Source organism: Camelus bactrianus, chromosome 27 (assembly GCF_048773025.1).
Source record: "Camelus bactrianus isolate YW-2024 breed Bactrian camel chromosome 27, ASM4877302v1, whole genome shotgun sequence".
NCBI classification, from domain to species: domain Eukaryota; kingdom Metazoa; phylum Chordata; class Mammalia; order Artiodactyla; family Camelidae; genus Camelus; species Camelus bactrianus.
The window spans coordinates 20,846,679-20,867,295 of NC_133565.1; the positions used below are offsets into that span (position 1 = coordinate 20,846,679).

Below are 20,617 nucleotides of genomic sequence, written 5' to 3' on the forward strand. Positions count from 1 at the left end.
ATGTACTAAATGCCACCGAATTGTCCACTTTAAAATGGTTCATTTTATGTTATGTGGATTTTACCTCAAGAAAAGAAATAAGAGTACACAGGGAGTTGATTTCTTTTGTATAAAACTATAGAGAATGCAAACTCACTTATAGGGACAGAAAGCAAAACAGTGATTATCGTGAGATAGGGGTACAGGGTATGCAGGGGAGGGGGATTACCAGAGGGCACAGGAAGCTTTAGGGAGTGATGGATGTGTTCATTATCTTGATTGTTGTGGCGGTTTCATTGCTGTTAACATATGTCCAAATACATGCACAGTTTATTGTAGGTTATAATACAATTCATAATTAATCACACTTTAATAAAGATGAAAAAATTAAAAAATGATGGATTTCTCAATAGATTAAAAGATACTTAATAGGCATATTAACAACTGGACTGTATGAACATTATTTGCATCCCTATAATAAAAAATACATTATAATATATAAAGGGTAAAAGGAAAATGTGAATAATGACAGATAACGGATGGCACTAAGGTATTGCTGTCCACTTTGTCAGCATGATAATCGTATGTGGCTCTATATTTTAAAGTCTTTATCTTTTGGAGATGGATACAGACTGAGGAGGTTATTCTCTGTATCTTTATATAGATTTGAAATTTTCTATAATAAAAAATTTAAAAGCAAGGTAAGCATACATATATAATCTTCTCACATAATATAAGATGCCAAGAGAATACGTCATACTTTTATCCCCTTTCCAAGCCATAAAGATTTTATTTGGTAGAATGGCTCAAGCCTGCCCTACCAGGCTGTCTTAGTGACTGTATTACTAAATTCATACATTAACAGATAAAAGAGGGATTGACACAAAGCCAATGATCAAGGTCTTGGTCTGCTGAGGCAAGACTGTCTAGGAGTCTCATAGCATAATTTGGAGGTAAAGGGGATCATTACACTTCACTGAGATTTTTCAGAAACTGAATTTCTATGTTTTCAATACCAATCATCTCTCACCCAGCCATTGTGGCAAAATGCCAAAGCCCCAGTCTAAGGTCACCTGGGGGATTTTGTTTAAAATATTATTTCTGCTTTTATTTCTGAATGATTAGAAATAACTGGATCCTTCTGGGGATAATATAAACTACTCATGTTCTGGGCAGAATATTGGCATTTCTGATGGATGGGAGAAAGTTAAATCCATTTGGGAAGAGAAAAGGGAACTGGAGAGATCAATGTTTTTACATGTCCTAAGCTGTATTTTCAAAAGTTGAAGAATTTTTTTAAACTGTTAATTCCTCTAAGATTTTATTTCTTAATTATATGTGTACCTCCCTTCCATTAAAAATATTCTTTAAATATTTCTCATGCTATTCTTAACCTGTTCTCTACAATTGTTATAAATTGATACTTTTACTAAAAACATGACAGAGCCAACAATTGTACTGACAGTTTCCTGCTTAAATATAGCCATTTATAAAACTGGAATATAGCACAAAACTTGGGACTACCCCAAGGAGACTTCAAGTTTATATGGATTTTAAACCGAGATCTCTGTTATAAGTAGCAGATAGAAACTGAGTTCTAACATATAATGTCACTCAAGTATTACCCTAGAATCAGTTGAGCAAAAGGTTTTGGTTTGGAAATCTGCTTCCACATGGAAGATAAAAAACATGTGACTTCCAATCACTAGGTACCGTGTTGTTTTTACCCACTCTGGTTAATCAAAGCACATAATGTATTCAACCAGGGCAAGGAACCAAATGCACAACATCCACTCATACTAGTCTTAGTGGTCCTCGCCCGTCGGACAACGATCAAGTTCACGGTAACAATGACACCTCCCTGAAGAAAGATCTGAAATTCTCCCCCTGTCTCCCACTCCTCCTAGCTCTGCATAGAGACAATCTTAACAGTTGAGGAATGGGCCCTTTCTTTGGTGACGAGCCCTGTGAAGATGTTCAAACAGAGATACAAAGCCATGAATTCCATTCTCCTTCCAACTGATTCTTGAAGTCACTTTTCTCTCATAGACTTCCGTCATTTCAGTTTTGAATAATGCATCTGTGTGATCACAGCCCCTGGCTCTGGAACAGTCACTACCACTTCTTGAACACCTTCTGTAGTCCCGGCACTCATTAGACGTGTGGCTATGCCAGGACGCGCCCCACAGTAATCATGCAAAGAAGATCTTACTTTTTAAAACGAGGAAAGAAAAAGCCAGAGAGATTAAGCTCAGGCTGACTCAGCTCATCGAAGTGTTAGCACTAAAATTGTCATCTTGGTCCATCTGCCTCTGTCCTGTGTTCAAGCTACTTCCGTTACCCACTTCCTTCCCACGCTCTGCGCATCTCAGCGGAGCTGCGTGACCGCTTTCCGGGGCTTCCACCCTCCTTGTCAGTGTCGGCACCCAGCTTCCAACGTGCCGAGGCCCGCCCCGTCCAGCCACCTGTGCCGGAACGGTGAGCCCGGCCAACGCTGGAGGTTTACTACTGAGATGTCCATCTGGTTCTCATTCTTAAGCCGCATCTCATAGTAACCACTTCTGCCATTCATACGGATAGTATTTTGTTTTCTACCCACCTTATTCCTTAATCTTATTTTTCAGTTGGTTCAAAACCCAGATGGGGAAGGGGGTGGTATTTATGGGGCCCACTCTATGATCTGACATCACTATTTTAGAATATAGGCTTCTGAGTCTGGATGGTTTTGAGGATTCCCTATGCAAATCAATACTGTAAGCAAACACAGGAGTTGTATAACCTGCACGCACACACACACACACACACACACACACACACATACATACTCCCATGCACACAGAGAAATTAGGTTAAGAACATATGTGTTCATTTGCCTCTGAGGAACAATTTTAATTATAAATGAACTTTTTTCTTCCTTAACGAGGCCCAGGAGGACTTCTCATTGGCAGGGCGTACTTCTTTTATTTTTAGCAGTTGGTTACAAATGTTCTTTGTAATTGAGAGCAATAAAATGGTTTTCACTTAAAAGCGGGGGGTCGTATAAATCAGATTGAGATTCTCACCCATAACAATGAGTCATTAAGATTTTATTTGGGCTTTTCTAACTTCTTCCCCCGTTTAATGAACACTGAGGCCTTTTCAACTTGCAAATGGAAAGTAACACAGCTTGTCCTGCCACCAAACCCAAGAAGCCTCACAACAGAAACACAGCTCGTGGTCCACGGACCCAAAGCCCACCCAGCTCCTGCAGGATCCCTTGAATTCAAGTCCCTCACCAGCAACCAACATATTCTCTTAGCAAGAGGAAAACTATTTCACAGCATGCTCAGTTACTTGTTGTTTCCTAGCACTTATAAAATAAAAGTCAATAATCAAAATAATGGCTTTAAACTCACAGTGGGACCGCCAGATTAAGACTCACTGGCTCTCCGCCCGCCGCTCAAGATGCCGAAGGGAAAGAAGGCGGAGGGGAAGAAGGTGGCCCCCGCCCCTGCTGTCGTGGAGAAGCAGGAGGCCCAGAAGGTGGTAAATCCCCTGTTTGAGGAAAGGCCCGAGAGTTTTGGCAGTGGACAGGACATCCAGCCCAAAAGGGACCTCACTCGCTTTGTCAAATGTCCCCGCTCCATCCGGCCGCAGCGGCAAAGGGCTGTCCTCGATAAGCGGCTGAAAGTACCTCCCGCGATTAACCGGTTCACCCAGGCCTTGGACCGCGGAACAGCTGCTCAGCTGCTTAAGTTCACCCACAAGTACAGACCAGAGATGAAACAAGAGAAGAAGCGAGGTTGCTGGTGCCCTGGAGCTGAGACAAATGCTGCTGGCCAAGGAGATGTCCCCACTAAGAGGCCACCCGTCCTTCGAGCAGAGGTTAATACTGTCACCACCTTGGTGGAGAACAAGAAGGCTCAGCTGGTGGTGATTGCACACGACGTGGACCCAACCGAGCTGGCTGTCTTCCTGCCTGCCCGGTGTCGGAAGCTGGGGGTCCCCCACTGCATCATCAAGGGGACGGCCAGGCTGGGGCTCCTGGTGCACAGGGAGACCTGCACCACTGTTGCCTTCACGCGAGTGAACTCGGGAGACAAAGGAGCTCTGGCCAAGCTGGTGGAAGCCATCAGGAAGCCAACATGATGGCGTCACTGGGGAGGCAATGTCCTGGGTCCAAAAATCAGTGGCTCATGTTGCCAAGCTGGAAAGGGCAAAGGCCAAAGGACTGGCCACCAAACTGGGCTAAGTGTACACTGCCAAGTTTTCTGTGCATAAAAGTAATAAAAATTCTTCTTCAGCCTGTGTCAGGCAAAAAAAAAAAAAAAAGACTCACTGGACTAGGTTACCAATTACTACTAAAAAAGGAGAGCAAGTTTATGATCAGATGGTCCATAGCATTAATTAGTAGCTAAAAATGGCTATGATCAAGGATTCATCTCAGTGCCTTATGACTCGCCTTTACATGTCAATGATCAAACAGAGAATCAGAATAATTGTTGGGAATAGAGACCCCGTACCCCAGGAGACACCCCAGGGATTACCTAAGGGCTGGGGTTTCGCAGGCAGCACATTTCATAGTTCATTTCAAGGTGCATCCTATGTGTCACGGCCCCAAACTCAAACACCTGTGGGGTCAAATAGGTAACAAAAGTAAATAACGTGGGAACGTGGCCCCTGGTAACTAACTCACACAACTCCTCCCCTAAATTTTCAGCAGAACTAGCTACACAATTTGTGGAATCCAATGCATAATGAAAATGCAAGGCCCCTTGTTCACATAACAGCAAAAAAAAAAAAGTGACATGAAAGGTACTAAAATGTAAAGCTTTTTCATTTCTCCCCAGTCTCCCTCTGTCTCTGTCTCTTCCCACAATTCTCTCTACCTGTCAGGATGTTTTTTATTCGTTGTTTAATGTCACATTTCCTCAGGCACAGGGAGACCCATGAGGTGAGTGTAGACCCTATGGTGTGAGACCCCAAATTAAGATTTAACATTTCATGCTGCCTTGACACCTGAAGCCAGGAGGGTTTCAAATGTCCTAGCGATGAGTTCCCCTCCCCGCTCTGTTCCCGCAGATAAGGTCCCCTTGCCAAACACCCCTCCTTATCACGGGGCCAGGCACAGGGCCTGCTTGTTCCCACGTAGCAGGCTTCAGTCCCATGGAATTATTCAAACAAGCCAGTCCCATCCTCTCGTGGAAGCCAGGGTCACCTCTACCTCTTAATACTACAAAGCCTGCTTCCTGCAGCCCCTGTTCCCAAGTGCAGCCCCTCTGTGTGGCATGTGATGTCTTCCTCCCTAGAAGGAACGGGTACAGGTGATTAATAACTGCTGTCAATCACATCTGTCTAGGGTCAAGTGTCATGTGTGCCACCATCCCAATAATCCCAGGGCGGGACTCTCTCCTTCACCAACAGAGTGACGAAGAGGCAGTCACAATAGCCTCTTGCAGACCCCTCCCTGGGCAAGCATGTCTACATGCTGGTTCGTGGTCCCTCGACTGCCAGGACCCGCCCCACAGCAGCTGCTGGACCAAGACGCCAAGCCCCAACCATGAATAGGGAAGCTGAGCTGGGTATCTTTTCTCACTGTGATCTTAACCATCCCAACTCATGGCAGATGGGCATTGCAATCTCTCGGCCAGGACATGCCAGATTAAGGGCAGATAAGACAGTCATTCCTGCCAAGTCATCCTCCAGAAGCACCCAAGCACTGCGAGCCCAGGGTGGAGACAGCCACCTCTGTGCCCTGCGTCAAGATGCCATAGGACATGCACGTCCAGCACTGGCTGTCCCCACATCCACACCCAGGCCCCCACTAGGGGCAGAGCATAGCAGGAGTCATGAGGTGGGAAATGGGGAGCAGGCAAGGCCTGGGCTACCAAGGTGGGGAAGCAGTGGGCTGAGAATCCTTCCCAGGAATGGAGACAGTGAGGTGCCAGGGATGGAACCGCACATGAGTTGAGGCTCCAAACCTGGTGTTTGCTCCATTGTCCCATCAGACTTCATTTGCAAAGCACAAATTCAAAGATAAAATTATTAAGAATTTTAAGACTTTAACCGTAGGACATTAAGCCCTAAGCGTGGACCCCTGCCTATGAAGTGGGTCCTGGTTCTCAGACACTCAACACACCAAGTAGCAGTGTTTCTAGTTGTGTGCGTTTATCTCTGTTCCTGACACAGGATTTCACTGTACCTAGAAAGTCCTTTCTGATAAACTTGCTATCTCTTAAAAGCTTCAGCCCCCCCCCCCAAATATCTTCACTCTTACTGACTTTATAACATCTTAATCTATCTTCATTCAAATGTAAGCCCTGTTGAAATTTCGGTAATTTTATTTTTAGTTTGGCCCACGGTTCTTACTGTGGTTATTTCATAAAGACATCTTGAACTACATCACTTTGCACAGGTCTGTACCTTAACCACCCAGGAGTGTGTTTCATATCTGCAAAGAAATTCGCTCTCTCCTTTTCTTGTTCAGAACAGAGTGCCCTCTCAATGTATCTTCCATTTATTCCATTATTCCAGTTTGGATGATACAGAAGATACTTCACTCCCTCCTTATTTCTATGACAGGGAAACAGCACCGTGGGCATGACTGTCTGTGGTCATGAACAGCAGCCTGAGTGTTGAGGGGCAAGTAGAGAGTGGTTTGGGGAGCATCCATCCCATCTGAATGGAGCCTCCATCCCTCAGCCTCCAAATCACTGTCACACGGAAGTAGGGGCCAGAGCAACCAAATTTTCAAGGAAAGCAAGTAATTCAAAATTTTACAGGAAAATAAAACTTATATGTAAATGATGACAACAGATGAAAAAAAAATTTTTTTGAATGCTGGCTTGACCAACATTGAAAGGACCAAGTAAAAGACATGTGTAGGCAGCCTTCAGCTGCATTTGAGTGTCTCTGACATCGAAGAAGAGTACCACTGCCATCAAAATCTCATTCATTGCTCCGTCATGACACTTCCCATGTCATGCGGCTATTATCTGCTTATTTGCCTGTTTCCTCCACTAGACCCTGAGCTCCCTTTTGAAAGAAGCAAGTCTGCACCTGGCCCGATGGCCTGGCACACGACAGGTGCTACAGAATCATCTAGTGAATGATTTCAATTCAATTAATATTTCTTAAGAACCTACACCTTCCCAGGCACTGAGATGAACTAAATGAATAACACACATAGTCTGTGAATGAATCCTTCATTTTAAAGACTTTTTTTTTCCCTCCTCAGTGAGACTTTAAAATCTCTAAGTTCTTTTAAAAAAATCACATGTAGCCACAGCAGAGGGTCAGGTGTTGGGGTTTCATGCTGCAGAACTGGGCCCTCAACCAAGAAATACATCAAAGGTCACCCTTGAATTCTGGTGGAAATCCCCCAGCCTTCCTCAAGTTCCTTATTCCTGTAACACATATGGAAGGTGACAGAGGGCTGGAACTTGGACATGGTCTCCTGAGCCTTGTTTTCAGGTTGATGTCCTCTGGGTGTGCCCCGCTCTATGTGGTATTAACGACCACCACAGCCAAGGCGGCCAAACCACCCTCTGCCCTACGCCATTATTTGGGGCCCATTCACCATTATCTATAGCCATTCTTTCAACAGACATTAATTGAGGGCCTAATCTATACCAGGTACTGTGTGGGCTTTGGGGGACTGCAAAACTGAGTAAACACGGTCTCTGCCCTCAGTTACTCTCGGACCACAGGAAGACAATTTCACCCTCACTCCTTCTAACTTGCTCTTTTGGTCCACAAATTCCTCCTTGCGAGAAAATCAGCTCCACCCATCTATAACCCCTCAGTCCCTTTTCCAAGGTGCAGCCCCACTGACTCCCAGCACGCCATGACGCGACAAGCTGGGGCCAACCCAGGGTGTACGATGTCCCTGCGTTTGCGCTGGCCTGGCCTGTCTCAGGATGCGATGCCACTTTTACTCGCATGGTGCACCCATGAAGGCATCACTGCCTTTACCCCCTACAAGCCCCTCCCTCACCTCTTCTTGCACCTACAACCAGCCAAGCCAGGATTGCTCCTAACCTCCCATACTTTCAGACCGTCCTGGATGAGTAGCCCCATCTGTATTTTCAACATCAATCACTGCCCGCAAACCAGTGCCCGTTGTGCATTAGTAACAAGAATATTAAACATCATTTACTGACCCCTTGCCCTTTGGACCACACAATTTATGAAGACTAAAATACATTGGTAGACTATATTTTTAAAAATATTATCCCAGAGTCACTAACACTAATAATAGAAAGAGGCTGAAGCTACATTGGTTATCTTCTGTCTCAAAAAAAGCTTCAAAAGGAAACAATCTTCAGACGGAATAAAATGCAGTTTGTCCCCTTCCATCTGCTTCTGCCTTTCTGGACGCCAAGAAGTTGGAGGAGACGAGGATATAGAGCGTCTACCACTCTGCCTTCCTCTCCACGCTCATCCCTAATTCACCTCTTTCTCTACATTGTGCTTTTATCTAGGTTGCCTGAGTGCCATTATCTGTGCATCAGACCAAGAGTTAACATCTTTAAGTTAAGGGGGAGGGTACAGCTCAAGCATGCATAAGGTCCTGGGTTCAATCCCCAGGACCTCCTCTAAAATAAATAAATAAACCTAATTAACTCCCCCCTAAACAACAATAACAAAAAGCAACCAAACATCTTTAAGTTAAGAGCGATTGACAAAGCCTCTTGCTGTTTCTTTATTACTTACGTCACGCTTAGTCAATGACATTAAATCATTTCTGGGCAGTGTTGATGAGTCAAACTCTTGGCTAATGGGTGTCTGGAATGTATCTACACTTTCTAGCATTAACTTGTGTTTAAAATTGCCATTATAAGGGTTTTGCTCTAAACCATGCTTGTATGGAACTTTTCATTAAGGTACAACATAGGACATGTCCCTACCTCGATGCCTGAGTGCCATTGACTCACAATAAAGCTCACACCCTTCCTCAGCCGGAAGCAGGGTACAGCCCATGGGGACAGTGATGACAAAGACTGAGCAGGGATCCTGGGGATGACAGGCAGAGCCTTCTAGAAGACTTAGATTGCCCCCCCCCATGGCTGAATCCATCCTTCTTTTTATTGACACCCTCAATGCAGGCCGCCTACCTTGTGGGAGCAGAGACGTCAAACGCCCACATGTTTTTCAGTATCTGCAAGTAGGCTCATTTCCAGTCCCCAGAAGGCAGCGTGGCAAATTAGAACGATATGAAATTTCGTTGAAACAAAACCAACCCAGCTATCCATCCTGACTGACCATGTGATCTTAGAAAGTTGCTCAACTTTTCCAAGCTTGAGTTTACTTCATCTGTAAATTGGATCAGTATCATCTCCTTGCAGGGTGGTCACAAAAAGCAAATGTGAAGAACCTGGTTCTGTGTACAGGCTGGTTAACAGTAGATAGAATAAGGTGGAACACATCTGTCTATTCTCCCTCACAACCTGGCCCCAACTCTGCCTTGCAAGCCATGGACTGAGTTACTTCTTATTAACTCTAAGCCCCTGGGTTCCATGTCTATCCAATTTCCATGCATAAAAAGATTAAAATTGGAAAAAATATATATCTTTATGACCACATTGCACCAGATGAACTGACTAGTTTAAATTGTTGATGCATTAACAGAGGATGAGGGCAATCATGTGGCTTGGTGTTCTTTGACCATGAGCCAGACCATGAGCCAGAACCTTCAACTTCTGTCGAAGAGCCTACCTGCTGACACTTTGAATACTCTCTCTCATTTTATGCTCCCAGCAACCCTGGGATGCTAATTTTATAAACTGAGGCATAAAGAAAGTTAAGTATCTTGCATCAAGAAAATGGCAGACTGGAAAGTCCAACCCAGATCTCACTGGCCTGTGCACTTTCCCTAACATGCTGTTTGGCAATGTTGCTGCATGAAACTTTCTGATTTTAAACAGCACAGCAGACCTCAAATGCATTCTTTTATACCAAGCCATGCTGAAGGAGGAGCTGTTCCACAAATAAAATCAGAATCATCCTGCCCTGAAGGAATTCACGAAGTACATTCCTTTTAGTATAAATGTTGAGAAAATCTACTGGCACCATCAAACCTAAAAAATGTGAAGGCAGTCAGAACTACTGTGCTCTGGTCCTTGAGAGACTCAGAAATGTAAATCTCACAGCAAATTTGGTCAAAGTAAAATTTGTTATTTGGTTTCTTTTTGTTGTGCACGCTAGGGTTGATTTTATACCCTCAAAATATCCCAGATCAGTGTTAATAACAAGAATGGTTTTTACAACTTAATTTGGTAGAAATAGACATGTTAATAAATTTTTATATATCTTGTTAAGAAGGGGAATAGATTAGGGCTATTGTGTTAAAATACAGTCTGCCCTCTGACGCCGCAGATATGAAACCCACGCCAAATTTACCATCACCATTTTGTATAAGGGACTTGAGCATCCACAGATCTTGGAATCTCCAGGTGGGAGCCCTGGAACCACTCCCCATGGATATCAAGAAAGACTGTATACTTTTCTGTAGTTGTTGGAACGTAAAAGGAATGCCAACTTTATCATCAAAGTGATGAAAAGATTCACTCGCCTCTTCCTGTGTGTGATGTGCTTGGGCAACGGGTTTGGTGCGGGAAGAGCAAGGGACTAGGCTGTCACCAGAATCTAGAGATCAGGCAACAGTTTGAGTCTGTGATTAAAGTGGGGAGTGGTGGGTCAGAAAGGCAAAGAGATGGTGAGGCCAAGATCCATCCTGGGAGGTCACAAGAGATGCCAAAGCCAAGAAACATGGGTCAGAAACCAGTAGCCAAGGTCCTTGAAGACAAAGCACAGGAAACAATTGCCATGTGAGCCAGCAAATCTTCAGACCAGTATTTCTCAACCAGAGCACTGCTTATCCACGGCATCTGAAGGTGCTTCCTCAAATAGGACATTCTGAGAACTAGACTGTTCTAAGTATATGCTGCATTTAGTATGAACGATGGCACCTCCAACTACCCCTTCCATTGCTCTTCAATACCGTTCCCTCACCAAGCTCTGTTAGATTAACCTACCAAGTATCCACAGACTCCCTCTTCTTCCATTCTTTTCTTCTGCCATGGTCCTCATGACCACTAGTCCTGATCACAGTTTCCTTATGACTAGACTTCCTACTTCTGTTCCTATCTACCCTCTCCCGGTACCTCCAAGTCTAATCATACCATTTCTCTGCTTACAGACTTGGAGCAAGCATCCCTTGTTGATGTTGGTGTTAATGCGGATGAGATACTATGTGCCTGGCGCTGTCCCAGGCACCAGGCATACAAAGAATAGGGCAGATCTCCTTCCCCCAAGGAGCTCACCATATTTGGGAGAATACAATTCAGCTTCATCTCATGCCATTCATCCCTATTCAAATCATATTCCTGCCACAGCACATCAATCTATGTTTGTTAATATCTTCTTGCCTCTGTCTGTCACTCCTCTACCTGGAAAACTCCTACTCATTCTTCAATACCCAACATATTCATTACCTGTACATAAATTTTTTCTCAATTTCCTAAACATAACTTCCCCTGTGTGCGTTCCCAGAGAGATTTGCACTTCTCCTTGTATAGCACTGACCCAGTTAATTATAAATATCAGCTTAAAAATCTTTCTTTTCTCTAAACTTCATCAGTTTTTCAAGCTCAAGAACCATATTCTGTTCATATTTGCATTACTCAAGAGCTAACAGAGTGTTAAACTATATTAGGCATAAAAAATGGTTTTAAAAATTAACTTGTTACTTAATGCATGAATGTAAACATGATTTGGAAAATCAGACTGAAACTTGACACAAAATAACCACACCAGCATCATATTTCACTTAGTGTGCTGAAGACGGAATGCCAGGGAAACACCCAGAATGGTTGGCAGGTAAATGGAGGATTCTTTGTCTCAGGAATGTAACAATCATATTTTTAAATGACTTGAGAGGAATTTAACCACCACATAAATAAATTATTTCCTCAAAAATATTCAAGTCATATTTCTAATTCTTATCAGCAAGATCATCTATTCCTGTCTCCTGAATCTCTTCATTGGCCTCGTGGTAAATTGATTTTATTAGATAATTTTTCTCTATCTAGTTAAAGGCACATTTCAGGAGGTAGAAGATGGTGCAAGCACTCCTTCAGCCCCCGCATCATCCTGCAAGCATCCCTCAGCCACAAGAGCTTGGATACCAGAGATTGAGAAAAAGTCAATAACTGACAGCAAGGAGAAAATTTGAGGCATTGATCATCTCAGACTTGGGAGTTGAGACAAAGCCACAGAATTCAACACATTAACTCTGCTGGTGCTGGAAGGAAGAAATATTTTTAAGTGGGCTCTGATTAGAAATATGGAAGAGATGTGATGGCAATTTAATTTAACCCGGTGTTTCTTGGTGCTGTTGACCTTTTGGACCGGATAATTTTCTGTTGCCGTGGGGGTGGGAGGGGGTGGGGTTGTTCTGTGCATTGCAGGATGCTTAGCAGAATCTCTTGGCTCTACCCACTAGGAGCAGCCCCCAGCTGTGGACAAACAAAAATGTCTCCAGACATTGACACATGTCCCCTGAGGGGCTAAACTGAGTCCTGGTTGAGAATCACTGATCTCACCCAACACACACAAATAAAAATGCCTCTAATTCCATTATAGAAAGCCACCTTTTCAAATACTTCAATAATAACAAAGAGTAGGATAGTGTCAAACGAATATTTAGGCAAATGATGTTGTTTTAAAGCGATTACCCTCAAGGGACAGTCTCTAAACCCCACTGAAGGGGTGTGGAGCAGAATTTGATACAACCTCAGTCACAGGTCGGCTTGGGCTGAGAAGTGGAGGCAATTCGCCACGGGCTTCTCCTTCCTTGATATTTGGGGGGGGCATGTTGTTGCTACTGCAGCCAGATCAGAAGCGTTTAACATGACGATTGCTGCTCTAAGCAAAAAGCAGCATTCAAAGGAGTGTTTCTCCCGGCAAAGCGGGCTCTAAAAGCCCTGCTGTTCAAACGAGAGAACACCTCATCTACCGTGCCGGTGACTCAGTCCTCCCTCAATCCAGCTCACCTGAAATCAGTAAAACCAGACAAAAGTCCAAATTAACATCCATTCAGTAGAAAAAGTGTCTTTTTGAAATATAAGATTTTTAACCTCCCCAGACCTTAATTTTCTCACCTCTAAAATCAAGTAATAAGACCCGTCTCACAGATTTATGAAAATGCAGACATTCCACACAAGGGTGGAGGTTGGCACAAGATACATATTCAAAACTGTTTAAATACCAATTTGAATATATTTTTTTCAGTCAGTTTCTAACTTCTAAGAGAACTAAGGCTAGAATATCTCTTTACCTCCTGTTCCCTACTGGGCAATCCAAAGGATTAAGAGAAAACTGAAAGAATTAGACAATAATCACTTACTAACATATATAGTTACTTTTGTCCTTCAAGAAAATACAAGACATCAGACAAACACTTCAAATAACTTTCTCATCCTAACTTCTTAAAATTTAACAAGTCTTGGACTCTACGTTAATGGTTGGCCTTTTTGCCTCCCAAATTTTCATCCCTAAAATTACTTGGCGTATAGAATGTGTGTTCATTTGAAGAATGGCAATTTTGATCTTTCAAAATCACAACATTCCCTTCCACCGAATATTAACACTTATCAAAGGTACAAAAAGTAAATGAAAGCCAAGTCTAGGAGAGCCAACTCTTAATGCATCAAATAAAAGAGAGTACCAAATAAAAGTAGTCATAGTAAGTAGCTAATTTTTTTCAGGCTGCACCAGCCACCAAGCCAAGACTTCTGCATAAACCTTTTGATGTTCTATGATGGGTCATGTTGTGATCTTGTCCCCCAAGGCAATTTGTATCATTCCCATGTTACAGATGAGGAAACAGAAGATGAAAGAATTTAAGTAACTTGCCGAAGGTCACACTCCTTGATGGAGCCAGGATTGAAACCCAGGCACTCTGACTCCACAGCCTGGGTGCATACCCACTGGGAGTTATGCATCAATACATATGGATAATGGATATGAAGAGACTGTGGGTTTTTCTTGCCACCAAGTAACCATGGAAATGAATGACTCAAACCAGTCCTGTGGAAACATACAACCACCTGAGGATCGTGCTGATTTCAGTGCCTGACCAATTAGTCTCAGGCTGCTCCCAAGTAATGAAAATACAAATCATGAGACCTGGCTTCCCCATTTATAAGCCTGTCTTTCCCACATATAAGTCACCAAGTAGGAAAATCAAGGTGGAGTTGTCTTTCTAAAAGATTATTCTCCATCAGAGATTTCTAAGTAAGTCTGTCTCTTGGATAGACTTTGGGAAGTCGATGGACACTTTACTAATATATGCAGAATTTTGCATGCATCAGGGTCCAGAATTCTGAGAGCAAAAAATTTAAGAGGTGCTGTTGTAAACAAAAAGAAGTGCACGGATCAGAAGCCTATTAAGAATCGTTTAATGTCAGGATCCAACAGGATCTGATTTTTAAGATGGCATGGTATCTATAGCCAACCTCCAGAGTAGTAGTAACAACCGATAAATACCAATATGTCAATATGTCATATTTATGAGTGGTCAAATCCAAGGGATGCATTGAATTTGAAAACTAGCTCGACTTTTGTCAAAGCACCCCTAGACAGCTAACAGGCACCACAATGGGCAGAGAAATTCAAACATAAATTAAAGTTCCTGCCTTCACAGCTTCGCAGTGATTTTATGAAAGATTTTATGAAAATAAATATTGATAGTAAAATAACACTGAATGGTACATGTTACTGCAAAGGGACATGAAACAGTAAGAGGGATCAGAAGCGGGTAGAATGATTAATTCTTTGTGTAGGAAACATGGAGAGCTCCGGAAATGAAATGGTGTTTGAGCAGAGTCTTGACAGATGGAGAGGAGCTTGTTTTACAAGTGAGTTAACAGTACAGTGATGTCTGAGATGGGACAAACAGTCCTGCATTCCTGGAAAAGAAAGGAGAGGCTAGAGACAGGGTTTGATATGTGGGCTGAGGCAAAGGTGCAGTGGCCCAATTCAAGTATTTTGGGAAATGCTCTACAGGTGATAATGAAAAGCATCAGCAAGTCTACCTGGAAATGAAGATGATCCTTTCTGTGTTAGAATGAGGACTCTGAAAGCAGAGGAGGTCCTTAAGAGGAGACAGAAGAATCTGGGGACAGAAAGGCCAATTATGATGCCCTGTTACCATATGTCAAGAGAGAGATGAGCCTCAGGACACATCAGATAAACAATTGGGGGTGTTGGGGGGTTGCAGGAAGAGAGGGATCAGGGAGAAGAGTTGATACCCCAACAAGGATAATTGGATGCTAATGGGCCCAATGAATGAGAAGTGTCAAAAATAGCTCCCTATCACAGACATATACATGGCCTTTATGTGAAGCTTGCTTAAAATGGATATGCATCTGGGGAGGGCAATAGCTCAGTGGTACAGTGTGTGGTTAGTATGCACGAGGTCCTGAGTTCAGTACCCAGTATTTCCATTAAAAAAAAAAATGGATTCACATCTATATTAATTCCAAGAAGAGACTTAGAGGTGACAACAGTGGAGAAGGGCTCTAAGATCCAGGAGCACGGCGCTCCGCCAGGCACTGGGCTGGACACTGCACATGCTGTCTCAGAGAAGGTATGCCAGGACCTCGTCCACGCCCTGGCCAACTGATGAGGACAGACACCTACCTCTTGCATGGGTCAGCCTCAGGAATCCATCAAGAATGGCTCATTTTTCTTCATTTCTCTTGCCCAGCCACCAAATGAATCACTTTGTAAAATGACATCAGCCCTACAAATCAATTCAGTGAATTAAAACAGGCCCTGCTAGGACACAAGCCAAGGGTAGAAGGTCTTTCCTTCCACTGGCTCACACGAATCAAAAACTGCTCTGGGCTGTCTGAAGAGAACAGCTCAGGCTCCCCCTGCCCAGCACCACACGGGCTTGAACGAGGCCAGACCATCACCCCAGGGAACCGCTGAGACACTCCTGAAATGTCAGAGGCAGCCCTGCCAGCCTCCCAGCCTTCGCTGCCTTGTGTGTGTTGGGTATTGATTTCAGACACTGCCTCAGGGCAAAACTGAACGCGTGCTCCTTTGCAACTTGTCCAGCATGCAAGCTTTCACAAGGGGCTTTGCACCAGCAGCCTCGTGCCTGAAGCCTGGAGAAGAGGAAGCAGGCCCCCCCCAACCCTGCTCCAGGCATGTTTCCTCACTCCCTGAGATCCAATCAATGACTCAGCCACTCAACGTGTTTGTTCTTTTAGCAAGTGTACATTAAGGGTCCTGCCAGGAGAAAAAGGGAGGCTGGAGGGAGGGGAAAATAGAAGGTGTGGACAAGATGCAGCAGAATAAAAATGTCAACAGATTCCACATATGAGTGACAGCTTATGGTATTTTAGACATAAATGAACTTATTAACAAGACAGAAACAGACTCACAGACGTAGGAACAAACACGATTACCAGGGGCCAAAGGGGTGGGAAGGGATAAATTGGGAATTTAAGATTTGCATATACTAAATTCTACATATAAAATAGATCAACAACAAGTTTCTACTGTGTAGCACAGGGAACGACGTTCAATATCATATAGTAACCTGCAATGAAAAAGAATATGGAAAGGAATATCTGCATGTATGTGTTATGACTGAAACATTATGCTGTACACCAGAAATTGACATCATGTAAACTGACTGTACTTCAATATAAATAAATAAATAGATAGATTAATTAATTAATTAATTAAAATGCCAACAGGCTGAAATCTCTGTCTTTGGTGTTTTGTGGGTGGGCTCTGTTATTCTTTTGAGAAAGTCTGGATTTATTCAACAGACATTCATGACACATCACGGTAGGCATCAAGGTGGGGAGAAGATGAACGAGGAAGTTCCTATTTCAAAGAAACTTGCAACCTAGGAAGGAAATAGATGTGGATACAATGCTCCAAGGAAGCAAATCAAAGCGAGTAAGGAAATAAGACGCAGGAGATGGGGCTGAGCTGCACTGATGCTGGAGGGAGAGGATTTTTCAGTCCTGTCCCAGATGGATTACTAAAAAGAGAGATTATTAGGATCAGAAGTGAAACTGCTGTCTGCTGTTTAGTTGCTGGTGAGATGTTAACATCAATAAACGACTTGAATTTGACCTCCTTAGTGAGATAGTTCATCCAGCTGAATATGCTTTCCACATTTTATTTTTTTACTTGTCAATCATTTATTCACTCAACAGATATTTATTAAGTATGGTGTCACTCATAAAAACAATAAACATTTTTACGATTGATTATACACACATAAAACTTACATAGTTAGAAAGCATGAACTGAACTTGAATTGTTAACCATAAAATCTGTAATAAAAAGCATTAAACTTTTTTGACAGCCTGAACCCTTCATCCATGACTATGTGTACTTGGCACATGGCAGGTGCTCAATAAATGTTTGTCTTGGGAGAAGAGGTGTAGCTACATTCCTGAGGTAACGAAGAGCATCATTCCCAATTTCTCCTCACATTTTAAATCCAAATGACACTAGACTGGCCCCATTAACCTGAGTTTCAAGTTTTAGAATCCAAAGTTTTAAGTATAAATGACTGTTTTGCAAACCTTCTTTTTATAAAAAGCTGCAAAATGTTGAGAATAAAGCAATCTACAAATAGAAACATGGGCCCTGAGCAGTGAAACCTTCTGATATTGTAAGTGACCTTGAGGTTTCTCTCTTCAACCTCAAAGAACCACAGAAAGAAATAGCAAAATAAATGGTGGAAATAAAGCAAGATAGGTGTTTAAAATGGTCTAAAATGCTATCTATTTTTAATGATCTCGGATGCTAGAAACCCAAGGAAGGAAAGACAATTTTTAAAATAACCAGTGAGCCTTTACTTGGTACCATATTTCACAAAGTTTCTAAACTTCTCTGTATCATCTTTCACAATATATCATAAGGGCATTAGCGTCCACTGCTTAGGAATTAAACAGGGACAGAGAGAAGAAATGCATAGGGCATGTAATAAAAGATCACCAAATGTAAGATAAATGAAGCCAAAGGTCAACCTACATAATTGCATGAGAATCTCAGAACACATGTTCATTCATTTATTTCATTCAGTCAACAAAACGTTACTGGACACCTAATATTTGTCAGGGACTGATCTGAGTGGCCGCTCTCCCAGAAGCTTGTCACCCAGTAGGTCATGTTAGGAATGTCTGTTGATCTCAGATTATGGATAAACTATCTCACCATCTTTCATAAATTAAAAATGCATCCTAGCCATTCTACACATATTTCTCTCTCACCCGTGCATTCATTCAGTCAGTTGCTCATCCAACAAAGATTTCCCAGGTTCGAGGGATAACCAAATTAATTGAACAGAGCACCTGCCCATAAAGAGGCAAGGATTTCTAGTAATTCCAGGTAAACATGAGCAACACAATAAATATGACATAAACAAAATGCTATAAAAGGTTCCAGCAAAAGGTGGGGAGGACGGGGAGAGATTTTTAAAGTTTTGAGGAAGAAAAGGAGGTGGCGTTTGATTTGGGTTCCCAAATATGTGGGGAGCTTCCCAAGCAAAAGAGATGGAGGAAGGGTATTCCTGATTGAGAGGAAGTCATGCAAAGAGGCAGAGGAACAAGAGTGCGTGGAGAGTCAGGCCAGGAGTGCTGGACAGCAACGTGCGTGGGACAGATGACCTGACTCCACATCGCAACACTGGGTACGAGCAAGAGAAGGAATTTGGGCTTAATTCGGTCACCAATGGGGGTGCTTTTAGACAGGTTCAGAAAATTAAAGTTTGGCCCAAGGTCAACTATATCAACACGCAAAGAGCTATTTCATTTTGCTTAGAGAGTTTAACACAATAGCCCTCCAGGTCGGGCTAAATTTTGAGTGAACATTGAAATGTTCAGCCTACAGAGACACAGGAGATCACCACGGGCCATGTTTAAGGTTCACTTGTCATTCCTCCAGGTATGTATTCAACTACTTACATCAGTCCCTGTGGGATGGTCAAGCACCATGTTAGATCCTTAGATTATGAAGAACAATGAAAATAGACAAATAAGGGTTGGACAGTAGAGTTGAGCAAACAATATAATAAGTGCAGGTTGGAAACAGCCTAAATGCCCATCAACAGATGACTGGATAGAGAAGAGGTGGTATATTTATACAATGGAATACTATTCAGCCATAAAAACCAACAACATAATGCCATTTGCAGCAACATGGATGTCCCTGGAAAATGTCATTCTAAGTGAAGTAAGCCAGAAAGAGAAAGAAAAATACCATATGAAATTGCTCATATGTGGCATCTAAAAAAAAACACACACAAAAAAAGCATAAATACAAAACAGAAACAGACTCATAGACAGAGAATACAAACTTGTGGTTGCCAAGGAGGCAGGGGGTGGGAAGGGAAAGACTGGAATTTCAAAATTTGTAGATACTGACAGGCATATGTAGACTAGATAAACAAGATTATACTGTATAGCACAGGGAAGTGTGTACAAGATCTTGTGGTAGCTCACAGCGAAAAAGAGTATGACAATGAATATATGTATGTTCATGTATAACTGAAAAATTTTGCTCTACACTGGAATTTGACACAACATTATAAAATGACTATAACTCAATCAAAAAATGTTAAAAATAATAATAAGTGCAGGGTGTCAGAGAAGGCCTGCAGCAGCGGCCCTTGACCTGGCCTGGGGTGGAGGGGTCTGCAGCTTAGGAATGAAATGCCATGTGATCTTTCACTGGGAAAGCCCACAGGGTGATGTCCATGCAAACCTAACAGCCAACATCCTGCCAAGCAAGTCCCGTCCCATGGAGTTACTGCATCTCCGATGGGTGTGTTCTTCTGTCTGAATACACGTGAACAGGACGGGATGCAAGTTCCCCTTAAGGTGGCAGAATTAATTCCTAAGTTACCATGTTCTCTGTCAGTCTAGAGTGGATCTTGTCCATCGAACTCTAATTAAAAAGGAAAACAAATATATCTCCTTGAAAACAAATTGCAAGGCTGTGACTGACCCCATCACCTCTGTCAGTAGATGGGAAAGTCAAGTGCAATGCCCATCGCATCTTGAAAACAAAATGACTGATGTCACAGGTTAGACACATTCCATGCACAAATATTTTAATAATACAGAGAGTTGGACAACAGGGTCAATAAATGGAATAGATGAATAGTAGAGGGTGGGTTTTTTTGCTATTTTATTGTGTGTATTATGATGATATACACACTATAAATTTATAATTACTTCAAAGGTAGGATTTCTGTTGGATGTCTTCTCCTATGATCACAAAATCTCTCCCAGTTTCTCAGAGTCCCCCTTCGCAGCTTCCTGAAGACCCAGAAAGCGCATCAGATGAGGAGTCAAGAAAAGCAGGTTTTTTCTCAGACTCTGTCTAAACTACTTTTTGTAGACAAAGTAGTTTAATATCTGATCAATGTCTTCATCTATAGCATGTGATCAGTGGCACTTACCCCACTGAAGGCCCAGCCTGCTGGGAAAAGCACCAGATTTTGAGTTAAGAGGTTAAAGTTGGAGTCTGGTTTTGCTATTGACTCGCAGATTACTTCGGGCAAATCACATACACTCACTGAGACCAAGTTAATTCACCTGTAAAGGGGGCTTCATGC

The 20,617-nt window shown here is 42.7% G+C and overlaps 1 pseudogene; it reads left to right on the forward strand.

The window, feature by feature from the left end:
* The first annotated feature begins 3,423 nt into the window (after positions 1-3,423).
* On the forward strand, positions 3,424-4,107 carry LOC105075170 (large ribosomal subunit protein eL8 pseudogene; annotated as a pseudogene).
* Positions 4,108-20,617: the final 16,510 nt, after the last annotated feature.